The following is a 17,533-nucleotide window of genomic DNA, read 5'->3' on the forward strand; positions in this document are numbered from 1 at the left end:
AAGTAGAAAATACATAGATATATAAGAGGAGGCTTCTTAGGGAAATTGGTTTGCATAATTATGGGGGCTGAGAAATCCCAGGAAATGCTGTCTGTAAGCTCGTGGTGTGATTCAGTCCAGTTCTAAAGGCCTGAGAACTGGGAGGCTGCAATGTGAGTCCCTGAGTCTGAAGAATGAAGGCCTGAGAACTCATGTCCTAGGAAATGGCTGGATATCTTAGTGAGAAAATGCCCCCTTCATTCACACACACACACACACACAAAGAGAGAGAGAGAGAGAGAGAGAGAGAGAGACAGAGACAGAGACAGAGACAGAGACACACACAGAGAGAGAACATACAGACACAGTGACCACACACACACATATACACCACATACACACACATATCACATACATACCCCCCCCACACACACACCATATACTGGTGTGGGAGGTCCTTCTGTCTATGTATTGCTTTTATTGGTTAATTAATAAAGAAAACTGCCTTGGCCTGTTGATAGGGCAGAATTTAGGTAGCTGGGGAAAACTAAACAGAATGCTGGGAGAAGGAAGGTGGAGCAGTGAGACACCATGGAGCAGCTGCCAGAGAGAAACATACCAAAACTTTGCTGGTAAGTCACTGCCACATGGCAATACACAAATTAATGGAGATGGATTACATTAATATGTAAGATTTAGTTAACCAATAAGAAGCTAGAGCTAACGGACTAAGCAGTGATTTAAATAATATGGTTTCTGTGTGATTATTTTAGGTCTAAGCTAGCCGAGAGGTCAGGAACCAACAAGCAACCCTTCTCCAACAATACACACACACACACACACACATACACACACACCACATACATTTGGCCTTCAGTATATTTGGTTATCCAAATGACTTTATTGAGTTTGCTCATTCAAATTCTAATCTCTTTCAGAAATGCTTCTATAGGCCTGTGATAGCTGTACTTGATTATAAACTTGACACACCAGGGAAGAAAGAACTCAACAGAGGAACTGGCTACATTAGATTGCCCTATGCTATGAGTATGTCTGCAGGGCATTTTATTGATTATTCATTGATGGAGGAGGGCCTATCCCTCTGTGGCTGGTTCCATCCTTGGGCTGGTGGTCCTGGGTCATGTAAAGAAAGAAGCTGAGAAATCCAGGGGAAGCAAAGAGGTTCCACTGTGGTCTCTGCCTAGCCTCTGCCTCAAGGTTCCTGCCTTGTGTTCCTTCTTTATATTCCAGTGACGATGGACTGTAAGTTGCTTTGGGCCCTCATGTTTTTCAAGCAATGGAAAGTACCTAGCACAGACCTATTCATCAATGCTTATGAGCTACCTGGACACCCATTATCCCTGACAAATTGACATCTAATATTAACTATTGCAATGTCATTTGAGAGTTTTCACCCGTGGATCAGTCATGTTAATGTTGTATTGTAAATCTAGTAGAGGCGGCTCTGTAGGAGGTAGTAATGAAGAGCCATGAAATGCTTTTATCTGTAGTATGATAGTCATAACTCTGAACTTCCTAAGAGAATAAAGAAATGATAGTTGAATGGAGGTGCCATGAGTTCTGAGGGCATTTCTAAACAATCTGCAGGGATGAAGCCATATAGCTTCCTAAGATACAAATTCAACAAGATTCCACTTGAGTCCATAGAGTTGGTAATGAACAGTGCAATAGCATCTATTTCCAATTTCTCCAAAGAACTTTGGTTAAAATGCTTGCTTCCCAGAGTAGCATGCGGTCTAGTGTGATATCTTTAGGTCTCTAAGATGTGCTCTCAAAGAAGATGATGAAAATCAATGGGCTGGCTTCATTGTCCGTGATGTGAGCTAAACTAAGCCTTGTCTCTGTGTAAGCTGACTGTCCCAGCCATTTGTGAGTGTTGGTAGAAAAAACATCCTGTCGTTAGGAACAGTGGTGAACTGAACCAAAGTTCCCCACAACTTTGATACCATGATGGTATGTAAGATTGAGAACAAGTCAGATGGCGTTTCACTAGCTGACACAAACAGCCAAAATCTCTTCCTTTGGGTACAATAAAGTTCCCATTCTATGTCCTTTGGTTTTCTCCAACAAGCACTTTGCATGATTGACTCTTTGGCAGCCTTCTCTGTGGGCCAGAGACAGAATCCCCCATTAATAGGGCTTTAATTCAAGCACTCAGAGGCAGAGGCAGAGGCAGGCAGATCCCCATGAGTTAGAGAGTAGCCTGGTCGACAGAGTGAGTTCCAGGACAGCCAGGCCAACACAGAGAAACCCTGTCTTGAAGGCCTCTCCCCACAAAAGCCAGGGAGATCAGATAACCTTAGTCTATACGAGTTCAGGTAGAGGGCGTCAGGCTCTCTGACTGTCTGCCCAGACAGGAAAACCAGGTGATTTTCTAGCTGGCTTTTGGCATCCTTAAGCATTTCCTTTGGGGCATTCTTTTAGTTTTTGAGTCATTTGGTGATGTGGGATTCCCCTCTGTATGCTGTGAATATGTTTTATTACCATTGGTTAATAAAGAAACTGCTTTGGCCTATGGCAGGATAGATTATAACTAGGCAAGAGATCCAAATAGAGATAGAGGGAGAAAGAAGGTAGAGTTGGAGAGATGCCAGCAACCACTGGGGAAGCAAGATGTGAGGTAACAAGTCACGAGCCTTATTGTATAATATAGAATAATACAAAAGGGTTAAGTTGTAAGAGTTAGTAATAATAAGCCTTAACTAATAGTCTGAACAGTTTGCAATTAATATAAAGCCTCAGAGTAGTTATTCAGGAACTGGCAGGTGAGAGAGAAATTTCCAGTTACAATTGGGCTTTTATTTACTTAAAAAGTATCTTAGTAAATAAATATATTTTAGGCCTAATGTGGTAGCATAACATGAGGCAAGAAAAGAGAATCACAGGTTCAAGGCATGTCAATACATAGAAACTTTGTCAAAAGAAACAACAATGAATATAACTTCTGGATATTTTTATTTTAAATTGACACATAATAAATAATTGTACATATCCTTAGTAACGAAACATGGCTTAGCAGCACATTTTCAGTGATATTAGAGGGATTGCATAAACATGGGCTGTAATATTTATCATTAATTGATGTTAACAATATTCAAAATGATCTCCACTTGCCAGAGTGACTCAAGCTGTCAACCTGGGGTGACCTTGCTGTTGACCAGAGGAGACCTTGCTGTTGTCTGGAGCATTAGTTCTTATTCCTTCTGCCCAGCTGCTTCTACTAGCCGTCCACCCCCAACTCCTTCCCAGGTCCCTATACCATCATCTTACTGTCTGTGTTTCTAGATCAACTTTCTAGATTCTACATATTGAGAGTAAGGTCACGCAGAACTTGTCTTTCTGAGGTTGACTTATTTGATGTAACACTATTCAGTTCCGTCCACATCCTTGTGAGTGACACAATTCTGTCTTTACGACTACGTGATATTCTTCATTGGTTTATTTTTCATTTGCTTTATTTTGTTGCGCACCCTCCGGCTGATTCATACCTTGGCTAGCGAGAGTAATGCCGCATGAGCACACAAGTACATACATGTCTTTAGTGTGCTGGTTCCCGCTCTTTTGGATACACACCCAGTTCCTGGATTCCTGGCACACATGGCAGTTTGACTTCTAGTTGCTCAGTGAAGCTATTTTCCATAATGACTACTCCACATGACAGTCTAGACAAGATGTGAGAATTCTTTCTTTGTACCTTTGCTAGCATTTGTCCTTTTAAGTAATAGCCTGAATTTGTAGGCTGCTGTCTTTTGCCAGATTTGTATATTACCACCCATTAATTCTCTAAATATTTTTTCAGCTCTGTCCTTTCTTTGCCTGCCTCTGAAATTCAAATGTCACAAGTAGTAAAACTTCTGTGACACCTCACAAGTCCCTGAGGGAAATCTTTGTTTCTGCCTGCTTTGTTTTGGTTTGGTTTTCATGTGTTTTTAAAGCTAGTCCTCTCTGTTCATATTTAATAATGTCTCTTTTGTTATTTTCCAGTTTTGCAATTCTTTCCTTGGTTCCCTTCATTCTTCTTCTCAAACTTTTCAGTAATTTTTTTTTAATTCTAATATTTTCATATGGGTCTTCTGCTTCTGGACAGAGACTATGTTTCACAGTGTGATGTGTTTTCATCGCTTCCTCATTGAAGCTTATGATCACCTTGCCATGATTTTCAGCGTCACCCTGACACTCCTACACGTCAGCACTGAGGTGCTCTGCATGCTTCTCTCTAACTCAAGTTTAGATCCTCATCTCTTCACATGATGGTGACAGCTTTTCATTTGAGTCTTGGATATATAGGCTGAGATGGTGATTCTAGGTGTGTGTGTGTGTGTGTGTGTGTGTGTGTGTGTGTGTGTGTGTGTGGCGTGATCTTATGAGGACTGCAGCAGGACCATGCCAGGTGTGGGTGGTCTCCAGGCTCCCCACATGTTCTCCACAGGACAGCTGTTTGTCTGGGCTGGCAGTCTCAGCGCTTTTCCTAGCAGCTTGGCACAACTTTGATGCTGGTGGTGATGTAGCTGGAACACCTGTATGGTTTATTGAGGGTGGAAAGTCTAGACTCTCCTCAGTAGTGGCCTGCATAGGTGGGGTCACTTTCCTCTGTGGTGTCTGACTGCAGCTGGGTGATGCTTACCTGAAGTTTCCAGTCTTGCTAGGCTGTATGTTTCCTGTTTCTTTGGGTGATGGGTGTAAGGTTTTCTGGACTTTCAGTTTGGTTTTATTTTTGTCTGTACTTGCTGACCTATTAGCAGACTATTTACCCTCAAATCCTGGATGTAAGGGAAAAGAAGACAACTCAGACGTCCACCACTTTTCAGCCACAGAACCTAAGGTCCTAGCCAATAATTCTATTCACTTTCAGAATGTCTTCTTTTGTCTTAAATAGTCCAGGCACTTTAATTGCGATAGCTAAGAAGAATAGAGAATAGAATCCCTTCCTTCCCAGGAGTGAAAGTTGTCTATTGTTCCTTAAGTCTATATGAGTCACATTTTAATATTATTCTGGAGCTATTCCTCCTATCTTTTGCTAGTAATACTAGGTATTACAGGCTTGGGGAATGTGGAGTGCTCAGTTTGTGGATGTCAACAAGGCATCTCTCTCACAATAGACCTACTTAGAGTTGTCTAAACACCTTGCTCAAAAGGTGTTTGATACGTTGGCTCCAGCCAGCAGATAAGCCAACATCAATGTGCTACAGGGCACTGCCCCATCCTGGTCCCTATATAGTGATTGATGGATTGGTTCCAACCAGCAGATAAGCCAACATCAATGTGCTACAGGGCACTGCCCCATCCTGGTCCCTGCCTGTTGAAGACTTCTACGGACAACTGAGGTAAACACCAAGGAAGCACCTACATATTGAAAAGTAGGAGTGATAGTATGTAAGATCTCAAGATTAGAGCTCAAAGCCACTGGGATAAAACAGCTTTAGAAAATACAATTTCATTTCTTCAGAAAGTAGATGGTATCACATGATCTCAGGACAGAGCTAGACTAATACTAGGTTCCTAAAGAGCAAGCTAATAGGCGAACAGAGATGTTAAACTGTGCTGTGGGACAATGGTCTTTTATCCTGTCACTTGTTATCATTTTAATAAAACGTTGATTGGCTAGTAGCCAGTCAGGAAGTAAAGGTGGGGTGACCAGGCAGGAAGTATAGGCAGGGCAATGAGAACAGGAGAATCCTGGGAAAAAGAAAGAGTCAGTCTGTAGTCAACACAGAAGAAGCCAGACACAGAGCAAGCAAGATGGGAATGCCTCGCTAACACAGATGAGAACTATGGGTTAATGTAAGATGTAAAAATTAGTTAATAAGAAAACCTGAGCTACTAGGCCAACCAGTTTATAATTAATGTAGGCCTCTGTGTATTTATTTGGAATTGAGCGACTACAAGACCTGGGCGGGACAGAAACCTCTGTCAACAAAACTCTGTTAGGTTTTGCCGAGCAGTGGTGGCACACACTTTAATCCTAGCACTAGAGAGGCAGAGGCAGGCAGATCTCTGTGAGTTTGAGGCCAATCTGGTCTACAGAGTGAGCTCCAGGAGTAGCAAGGGCTGTTACACAGAGAACCCTCATCTTGAAAAACAAAACAACAACAAAAATTGTGTTAGTTTTGGTCTAAAGTTTCTTCTCTATGTACTTTATATTTGACTTGGAGTTTTCTCTGCACACAGTGAACTGTAACCTAACTTAATATTCTACAGACTGTAACCAACTCCAACAGCAATAACCCATCTCTGGAAAAGCAAAGCAGTTCACTTGAGTCAGACAACTGTTCATCCCAGGTTCAAACACAGCAGGTGGCTGTTGGGCAAAATTAGCATCATCTCTGCTTCCTAGATGTCACTTCCTTTTCCCCATATAAAACCAACCAGCACACGCCATAGGGTGCAGCCTTGCAGACAGTTTCTGAGCTGTCACTTTTTGAGCCCAGAGCTGCAGATTAAACTGGCAGGATTTGCAAAGTACGATTTGTCTTAATTTTCTCTTTTGAAAGAAATTCACCATTTTAAACTTAGAAATTAAATAGCAATAAGAGAAGCTATATTAATTTAACTTAAATTTAGAGCCAAGCCTTGGCATAAGCACTAAAAACTAGATTTCTTGTCGATATCAAGAAATCCAAGGGCTGGAGAGATGGCTTAATGGTTAAGAGCAGGTAATTCTATTGCAGAAGACCTGAATATGCTTTCCAGTACCCACAAGTGTGGCTCAAAAGATCTTCTTTTGGATTCCACAGGCAAATGCACTTTTTCATAAAAAGACCTCCCCAATTTATGCATAATTTAAAAATAAAAGTACATTAAAATACACAATTCAGGATGATTAACAAGAGTGCAACATGATCATCTCATTAGATGCTGAAAATGTTTTCAACAAAATTCAACACCTCTTCATTATAAAGGTCTTGGAAAGAGCAGGGATACAAGAAAAATACCTAAACATAATAAAGGCAATGTACAGCAAGCCAACAGTAAACATCAAACTAAATGGAGAGAAACTCAAAGTGATCCCACTGAAATCAGGAACAAGACAAGACTTTTCACTCTCTCCATATCTATTCAATATAGTACTTGATGTTCTAGCTAAAGAAATAAGACAACAAAAGGAGATCAAGAAAATACAAACCAGAAAAGAAGTCAAACTCTTACTATTTGCTTTTGATACAATAATAACATAAGTGACCCCAAAAATCCACCCCAGTGAACTCCTACAACTGATAAACACTTTCAGTAATGTAGCAGGACACAAGATTAACTAAAAAAAAATCAATAGCCCTCCTATATACAGATGATAGACAGGCTGAAAACGAAATCAGAGAAACATCACCATTTACAATATCCACAAATAATATAAAATACCTTGGGATAACTCTAATTAAAAAGGTGAAAGATTTGTATGACAAGAACTTTAAATCATTCAAGAAATAAATCAAAGATGATTTCAGAAAATGGAAAGATCTCCTATGCTCTTGGATAGGTAGGATTAACATAGTAAAAATGGCAGTCTTACCAAAAGCAATCTATAGATTCAATGCAATACCCATCATTCCCATCAAAATTCTTCACAGACCTCAAAATAAAAGCTTCATATGGAAAAACAAAAAACCCAGGATGATCAAAATAATCCTGTACAATAAAAGAACTTCTGGACGCATCACCATCCCTGATTTCATATTATACAATAGAGCTACAGTAATGAAAACAGCTTGGTATTGGCATAAAAACAGAAAGGAGGACCAATGGAATTGAATCGAAGACCTGGATATCAACCTACACACCTATGAACACCTGATTTTTAAAAATATTTATTTATTTATTGTGTATACAATATTCTGTCTGTGTGTAAGCCCGAAGGCCAGAAGAGGGTGCCAGACCTCTTTACAGATAGTTGTGAGCCACCATGTGGTTGCTGGGAATTGAACTCAGGACCTTTGGAAGAGCAGGCAATGCTCTTAACCACTGAGCCATCACTCCAGCCCGAACACCTGATTTTTTTGACAAAGAAGCTAAAATTATAAAATGGAAAAAAGCCATCTCCAGCAGATGGTACTGGCATAACTGGATATTGACATATAGAAGAATGCAAATAGATCCATATCTATCATCGTGCACAAAACTCAAATTTAAATAGATCAAAGACTTCAACATAAAACCAACTACACTGAACCCATAAAATAGAAATTGGGAAGTAGCCTTGAACCCATTGGCACAGGAGACCACTTCCTAAATATAACCCCAATAGCACAAACACTGAGAGGTACAATTAATAAGTGGGACCTTCTCAAACTGAAAAGCTTCTGTAAAGCAAAGGACATAATCAACAAGACAAAATAGCAGCCTAAAGATTGGGAAAAGATCTTCACCAACCCCACATCTCACAGAGGACTGATCTTTAAAGTATGCAAAGAACCCAAGAAACTAGACATCAAAAGAACAAATAATCCAACAAAAAGTGGGGTACAGACCTAAACAGAGAACATTCAACCAAGAAATCTCAGATGGCCGAAAGACACTTAAGAATGCTCAACATCCTTAGCCATCAGAGAAATGCAAATCAAATTAACTCTGAGATTCCACCTTACACCTGTAAGAATGGCCAAGATCAAAAAACACTGATGACAACTTATGCTGGAGAGGATGTGGGGTAAAGGGAACGCTCCTGCATTGCTGGTGGGAGTGCAAATTGGTACAGCCCCTTTGGATGTCAGTGTGGTGATTTCTCAGCAAATTGGGAATCAATATACCTCAAGACCTAGCAATACCACTCTTGAGCATTGACCCAAGGGATGCTCAATCATACCACAAGGATCATCTATGTTTAAAGGAGCATTATTTATAATATCTAAAACTGGGAAGCAACCTAGATGCCCCTCAACTAAAAATGGATAAAGAAGATGTGGTACATTTATACAATGGAGTACTTACTACTCAGAGGTAAAAAATAATGACATCTTGACATTTGCAGGCAAATGGATGGAACTATAAAAAAAATCCTTGATGAGGTAACTCAGAACCAGAAAGACAAATATCATATATACTCACTCATAAGTGGCTTTAGACATAAAACAAAGAATAACTAACCTACAGTCCACAACCCTATAGAACCTAGACATCAAAGAGAGACAGACATGGATCCACATAGGAAGGAGAAAAATACAAGATCTCCTGAGGTTATTAAAAGTGTGAAGGGCAGGGAATAGGGTGCAGGGAGGAAAGAATTAGAGGGGGAAACATATAGCTCAATTAAAAACAATCAAAAACATAAATTTAATAAAAAGAAATAAAAAAGAGTGGTAAAAATAGAAGAAGTAGCTGTCACTAATATTTGGAACCCTGTGCTTCACTAACTGGAGGTGGCAAGTGTAGCTGAAGGTCACATGAAAGGTGGTAAAAACTTGTCTGAGTTCATGAGGAGAAGGGAAGGAAACATGCCCGATGACACAGTGGAAAAAGAATGACTCGCTCTGCCTAGCTCCAGACATACAGACATCCTGTAAGAATAAGTATGTAGGCTGGAGAAATGGCTCAATGGTCAAGAGCACTTGCTGTTCTTGTGGAGAACCTGGCTTCATTTCACAGCATCCACATGGAGGCACACAACCCCTGTAAATTGAGTTCTAAGGGATACTACCCTCTCTTATGACCTCCCTGGGCTTCTGCACACAGGTGATATACACACACATCCACTCAAGCACACAGTGATACAAGTAAAATATATTAATTAAATATTAAGTAAATATTTTTAAAAGAATAAGTTTGTAAACAGTAGAAGAATTCGGAGAAATTGGGGATACAAGATGCTTCTGGACCAGCTGACTCTAACATCCATTTAAAGACGCTGTGCATCCAAATGATAAATGGGCTGAGAAAGAAATCAGAGAAACATTACCCTTCACAATAGCCACAAATAGCATAAAATATCTCAGAGTAACTCTAACCAAACAAGTGGAAGTCTTCCATGATAAGAACTTTAAATCTTTGAAGAAAGAAATTGAAGAAGACACCAGAAAGTGGAAAGATCTCCCATGATCTTGGGTAGGCAGAATTAACATAGTAAAAATGGCAATCTTACCAAAAGCAATCTACAGATTCAATGGAATGCCCAGCAAAATTCTTCACAGACCTCAAAAGAACAGTACTCAACTTCATATTGAAAGCAACCCAGGAGAGGCAACACAATTCTGTACAATAAAAGAACTTCTGGAGGCATCATAATCCCTGATTTCAAACTCTACTACAGAGCTACAGTACTGAAAACATCCTGGTATTGGCATAAAAACAGGCAGGAGGACCAATGGAACAGAATCGAAGACCAAATATTAATCTACACACCTATGAACTCCTGATTTTGACAAAAAAGCAAAAAATATAAAATGGAAAAAAGAAGGCATATTCAACAAATGGTGCTGGCATAACTGGATATCAACATGTAGAAGAATGAAAATAGATCCATATCTATCACCATTTACAAACTCAAGTCCAAGTGGATCAAAGCCTTCAACATAAAGTCAGCAACAATGAACCTCATAGAAGAGAAAGTGGGAAGTACACTTGAACACATTGGCACAGGAGACCATTTCCTAAATATAACCCCAGTAGGACAGACACTGAGAGAAACAGTTAATAAATGGGACCTCCTGAAACTGAAAAATTCTGTAAGCAAAGGACATGGTCAACAAGACAAAATAGCAGCCAAAAGAAGGAGGAAAGATCTTCACAACACCACATCAGACAGTGGTCTGATCTCTAAAATATACAAAGAACTCAAAAAATTGGTCATTAAAAGAACAAATAATCCAATTTTAAAAAAGTGGATTGCAGACCTAAACAGAGAACTCTCAACAGAGGAATCTAAAATGGCTGAAAGACATTTAAGGAAATGCTCAACATCCTTAGTCATCAGAGAAATGCGAATCACAACTCTGAGATTCCATATTACCCCTATATGAATGGCCAAGATCAAAAACACTGGTGACAACTTATGCTGGAGAGGATGTGGGATAAAGGGAACACTTCTGCATTGCTGGTGGGAGTGCAGGCTGGTATAGCCCTTTTGGATCTCAGTATGGTGATTTCTCAGAAAATTAGGAAACGACCTTCCTCAAGACCCAGCAATACCACTTTTGGGTATATATACAAAGGATTCTCAGTCATGACACAAGGACATGTGCTCAGCTATGTTCATAACAGCATTGTTTGTCATAGGCAGAAACTGGAAACAGGCTAAATGCCCTTTGACCAAAGAATGGATAAGGAAAATGTGGTACATTTATACAATGGAGTACTACACAGCAGAAAAAAATAATGACATCTTGAAATTTGCAAGCAACTGTATGGAGCTAGAAAACATCATATTGAGTCAGGTAACCTAAACCCAGAAAGACGATTATCATATATACTCACTCATAAGTGGTTTTTAATCATAAAGCAAAGAAAACCAGCCTACAATTCACAATCCCAGAGAACCTAGACAACAATGAGGACCCTAAGAGAGACATACATGGATCTAATCTACATGGGAAGTAGAAAAAGAAGAGATCTCCTGAGTAAATTGGAGCATGGGGACCATGAGAGAGGGTTGAAGGGGAGGGGAGAGGAAAGCAGAGGAGTAGAGAAAAATGTAGAGCTCAGTAAAGTCAATAAAAATCAATCAATCAATCAATAAAGAGCCTGTGTGCCATCAAGGACTGAATCCTAAGGAGCAGGGAAAAGTGGTGATGGGATTCTGGGGAAGGGGCCAGCATCATAAAACTGATCATGGCTGGCTTGGTTTTAATGAGATCTGGACACAAGTAACATTAGTAAGAAAGGAAAGAGGTATTTTCAGCTAAGATGAATTTCATTATTATCCAAGAAAACAGAAACTCAGGGTTTTATAAAAAAAAAAAAGGTGGCTGTATGATTGCAGAGTCTGAAGGGATGGGATTTGGAAATTGTAAGAGAAACATCTGCCAGCATTTTTTATTACTTATTTCGAAAGTCTGTATATGTGTACTATATTTATAGCACTCCCTCCATTTAACTTTACATGTGCCCCTCAGATTCATGGCCTCTTTTTCTTTGTGTTTGTATTTGTTTGTGAGTGTGTGTGTGTGTGTGTCTTCTGTGAGATAATACTCTTGTACCCTGTATAAATTTGTCACCTATATTGGTTTAATAAAACACTGATTGTCCAGTAGCCAGGCAGAAAGTATAGACACAGTCATTGCACTAGAATAATTTTGGGAAGAGGAAAGTCTCAGTCTGCCATAACCATATGTAGAGGAAGCAAGATGAGAATACTGTCCTGATGAAAAATGCCAAGTAATGTGGCTAAACATACACTAATAGAAATGGGTTAATTTAACTTGTAAGAGGTAGTTAACAAGCCGGGCGGTGGTGGTGCACGCCTTTAATCCCAGCACTTGGGAAGCAGAGGCAGGTGGATCTCTGTGAGTTCGAGACCAGCCTGGTCTACAAGAGCTAGTTCCAGGACAGGCTCCAAAACCACAGAGAAACCCTGTCTCTAAAAAAACCAAAAAACAAAAAAAAAAAAAAAGAACAAGAGGTAGTTAACAATAAGCCTGAGTTAATAGGCCAATCTGTTTTTAATTAATATAAAACTTTATGTGCTTTCTTGGGTACATGTGTGTGTCTGTTTACATATGCATAAATATGTAAATAGAACCTGCTGGGTCTATTTAGAGTCGCTGCTGTGTACATGTTTTCAGGACTGACCCCTTAGTGGGACCATGGAACCTAGAAGCGAACCAGCTGCTGCCATAGAAATATAATCTTTCACTTCCTTCTTAATACTTATCCTAATGCCTATGGGTAAGTGTAGTGCTCACCCTCCTCAGAGAAACTTCTTTTTCGTAGCAGAGACCACTGCACCATGGCAAGGTCAAAACACAGAGCACAGCTGGGTGATGGTGGCATGCCCAGTCTTAGCCAACACGTCTATAGCACACCCTACACCTAGGCTCAGAGAACACTGTGAAACAGAACACAACAGGGAAGCCCCAGAGATGAAATGGCAACAGTGTGGGAGCCTAAACAAGACATGAACAATGAAAACCCTAGTTGGCATGTCAACATGGAAAGGGGAGAATCATGGCACTCCACTCTTAGAGGAGGGGCTGCGGGCAATCAAGGACTGCTGAGATGGAGAAGTAGTATTCTGGGGATTAATATGTTTGGAGTTTTAAAAAATAATCTTCTATAGTAAGACAATAATCCCAATTTAATTGTAAATGAGAATAAAACTTTCAGCTAGTTTCAAAGTACTTCTTAAGAAGCGAGTGAGTTTGCCACCTAGTGACTGTCCTGGTTGTCAGAATTGGAGACTCTTAAATGAGGGCTTTTCTGAAGCCAGCCTGCACACTGCCCTCGCCTGGACATCGTCCTAAGTTATAGGATCCCAGGATAAGCCAGGAATTGGAAGCTTCGTGTGGGAGCACAAAGGGTTTCAGGGTTTGTTTTGATTTTAGTTAGAGAGCATCAGGTGATTCACCTGGACCAAGTCAGCCACCAGCATTTGGGGCCTGAGTAAGAGTCAGGGAGCATCATGGAGGTAGATTCCTGCAATACAGATGATCCGCGAATAATGATAGGCTCACGTATCAATAAGCCTTGCAATGTGAGTCAAAAATATCATAAATCAAAAGTGTCATAAATGCATTTAAATCAGTGAATGAACATCATAGTTGGGCTTTGATTATATTAGCCATTAGTATAAAGCTTATTCTATAACAAAGTGTGAACTGTCTCATTCAATTAATTATTGAGCCTCTGTGTCTGAAAAATACTGACAACACACTGCACTGTAGACTGTTCTCATTCCCATGAGAGCCCACCAGCCTTCTGCTCCTGCTTGGCATCTTTGAGAGTCTAGGAAAACATAATCAAAATCTGAGTGTTGTTTTTTAATGGAATAAGGTCTGCATTCATATTGCTGTAGAGTAGTTTAAAAAGTTAGCCGAATCATCATAAATGGGGGATCATCTGTATACACTCAATTGTTTCAAGATCTGGGTTTTTGTATGTACAGCTTACTGCTACAGCTTCATAGCTGGCATCTGGCATATAAGGTTTTCTGTCTTATAGGCTGTAGACTTACAAGGTAAGAATTCTGTTACTGAACTAGGTCTCCATCACTTTGTGCCCAGTATTTAATATTTAATTCCCACCTTGGCAGTGCTGTGACTTTACCTTACAATTATACGCAAATATATATACCTAGCCAAGGATACTTATTTTAATACTGGTTTTGTTAATGAATGATTAATCAAAAAGTAATTAAACACCTGGCAGCTTGAAAAATATCATAAAATCCTAGCCATGAAGTTCTATGCAGTATTAAGGCATAATGGATAGCCATTATACATAACTCTTGTTCATCTATGGTACTTAAGAATGAACTTATGGAGAGTAAGGGAATGTCAGCAGTGTCAAACTTTAATCACAAAGCAAGAATTCATAAGGGAAAATAATCTGGGAGAAGACTAAGTCCTCTCAACAACACGCTGAACAAGTTCTGGTATAGTTATATAATCAAATTAAGTTGATTAAGAAACAGGCATGTGATAAAACAGAAGTGAGATGAGAGGGGGCAGAAGAACAGAGTCTGGTTCTGTTTTCTTACAATACGTGGAAGAGTTAGAAAAAAGGACTAGACAAACACGTGGTACTATAATTTTCCCTTGTAGTTTTCTGTTTTCATAATTTTACCATTTATATATTTTCTTTTTAAAACTTACTTTACTGTTTGCATATATATTTACCTTTTATTTGATTTACTTTATTTTACTGCTTTATATATTTACTTTCATAAAACAAATACATGACAGCAGATCCAAGGCCTCTTTTCATAGCAAGAGTAAGTGGAAATAACCAAGTCTCTTCATTCTCTTTTGGCTCTGAGGAAGCCTTGTGCCACATCCAAGACTTAGAGAGCGTCTCTCTTCCAGTGGGCACGAGACCAGGGAGCTTTCACACAGGTGAACTCCATCTTCATCCCACCTGTTGTTTGGACGGCTGGTGCCGATCAGATCCCACACCTGAGAAAAGCTCGTAGCGTCATATAATCTGGACTCACGTGGACCAGAGAGCTTCAACACTAAACAAGAACCACGGCTGACATGGCGGGGGACTCCCACACATCCAAGGAACATTACTCAAAAATTCTACAGACTTACGTTTCTGTTCACAGTAGATAGACCTTGTCGGCACTCAGAGCCTTGAGCAAGGTGAAGCAGGAAGTACCACCGCCATGTGCACACGTGACTTGCTGTTTTACAGCAGCGAAGGCCTCTTTGGTTCCTTCTCGTCTCATCCTCACACTCACTTCTGTCTTTTACACAGGCACGGGGTGTTGAGCAGTTTGAGATATCCTGTCTGAATGACCGTTCAGTATGGGACCAGAATACATCAAATCTGATACCTGACTTTTAGAACAGTTGTGAACTAAGGAAGGCATGCATACACTTCCAACAATGTCTGTTCCCCAAGAGCCTGTCTCAGGCCATCTTGACCTGTATCTGTGATTCTCTTTAATTTGTTGATGTGAGATATCTATAAAGAAGAGTTCTCTTCATCAGAAATGGAACTATCCCCACAGTAACAGGTTACTAAGTCTGGACTGCCCACGAACCTACAGAGGACCCAGAAAATGATTTGGAAATCACTGGAAAAGGCACCCATGATGGTGATTTCAAATATGGGTTCACAGTCATTTGAGGCCCTATTATAAATGAAAACAATAGATTTCCTATTCCATAACCTTCTATCATACATGGTATTCCAAGGTTGGTGCCAGATCCCATCAGAATTGACTGCTAGAATGATTGCTTGGTTTAATAGAACACACCTGCTCCAGACTTTCTCTGCCTCATTGTCCTAAGCAAAAACAAAACAAAACAAAACAAAAAACAGCAAAAAAAAACAAAAAAAAACTTAAAATGATTTAACTTCTGATACTAATCTATTAATGACATAACATAATCTATACAAATTCAAATATGGTGACAGCTATATTTCTAAGCTTGGGAAATGTGTAATAAAGTACCCCATAAATGTTAAAGCACTGTCCACTGAGTAGCAGGCAGTGTCTGCTCCTAGTTCCTTCTTCTTGGCCTTTCTTATCACAGTCCATGTGTCTAAGGGAGCCTTTCTCCGCCCCACTCCCTTGAGCCCCTGCTCACCAGCACAGCTTCCTAGTCCTCTGATGGAGGGATCATTTTTAAACTTTAAAATACATGTTGTAACACTTAAGCTCATCAACGGCAGAGTTCTTATTTACCTATAGATATGTAGTCTGTCTAAATGTGTAAATCTTAAAGACCTCTGCCTCATTCTGTGTGTGTACACGTATGTTGTGCATGAGTGCCTATCTGTGTAATAAATGTACATGCTCCGGATTGTGGAGTGTATGCATGCATTGGTGAGGGTGTACATGCACATGGGTAGTGTGACTAGGCCAGAGGTCAACTTTGAGTGCCTTTCTCCATTGTTCTTCACTTTCTCTTCTTGGCACAAGTCTCCCACTAGAACTGGAGCTCATCAGTACATCCATACTGGTGGGTCAATGAGTTCTGGGGATTCACTTGATGCCACTCACTTGTTGCTATGGGTCTGGGCGGGTACCCACGCTCTCCCCCTGTCCTGCCTTCTTCCTGATCATCTGTCCCTTTCCTTACATTATCCATCCAGTAAAGCCCGGGAGCATCTCCTCCCTTCTGTGCTTCCCAGAATGTTGTAAACTGTTTCAAGCTTAAGAAGCTGGACAGGACCGGGTAGTCTGCCCTGACAGACTGGAGTATTGGGTGGCAAATGGAAGGCAGACATTTATAAACAGAAAGAACAAGGAAAGTGGTCTGCAGGGAAGGCCCTGCAGGCAGGCAAATCAATGACAGACCACATTGCTCCCGTGCCTGGTCATGGACAGTTTTTCTTTTTGGACACAAGGTGGCAGGATGCCTCTACTTTTCTCATTCCTCCGAAAACAGCTGAGAGAGGATGAATCTGTCCATTTTGGAGATCTATGTTTATTTATCTTTAAATGAAGATGGCCCAACTGAAAGAGAAGCATAGATAAAGTACAGCCGGTCTCACTGCAGAGGAACCCGTGCGCTTCAGCAGTTCTGGGTCTGTATCGGTGCCTTTCTGTGTATGTTCACCTCAGCGTGATGTCTTGGTGAAGTCTTCCTTCTTTCACTTATAGAAAAGCAGATACACACACACGTACACATATGTATATGTGTGTATATATGTATGTATGTACGTAGTATCTATGTATCCTTCACCAGTGCTTTGAAGGTCTGTCCATGAATGCTCAAACATGGGGAGAGGGAACAACCTAACAAGGGAATTGAGAATCGAGGTGTGCACTGTCCCCCTAGATAACAGACAAGACGGTGGCCTTTGGAGTCCCCACACATGAAGACCTAAGATGGCATTTTCTCTCTCCATCTTCTTGTGGTTATTTTCTCTCACCATCTCAACAGCTCCTATGTGCTCAGACCATTCCTGTGTAAAAGCCACTGGGTTGCTTTCAATT

The sequence above is a fragment of the Microtus pennsylvanicus genome, chromosome 12, assembly GCF_037038515.1.
Source record: "Microtus pennsylvanicus isolate mMicPen1 chromosome 12, mMicPen1.hap1, whole genome shotgun sequence".
Classification (NCBI taxonomy): Eukaryota; Metazoa; Chordata; class Mammalia; order Rodentia; family Cricetidae; genus Microtus; species Microtus pennsylvanicus.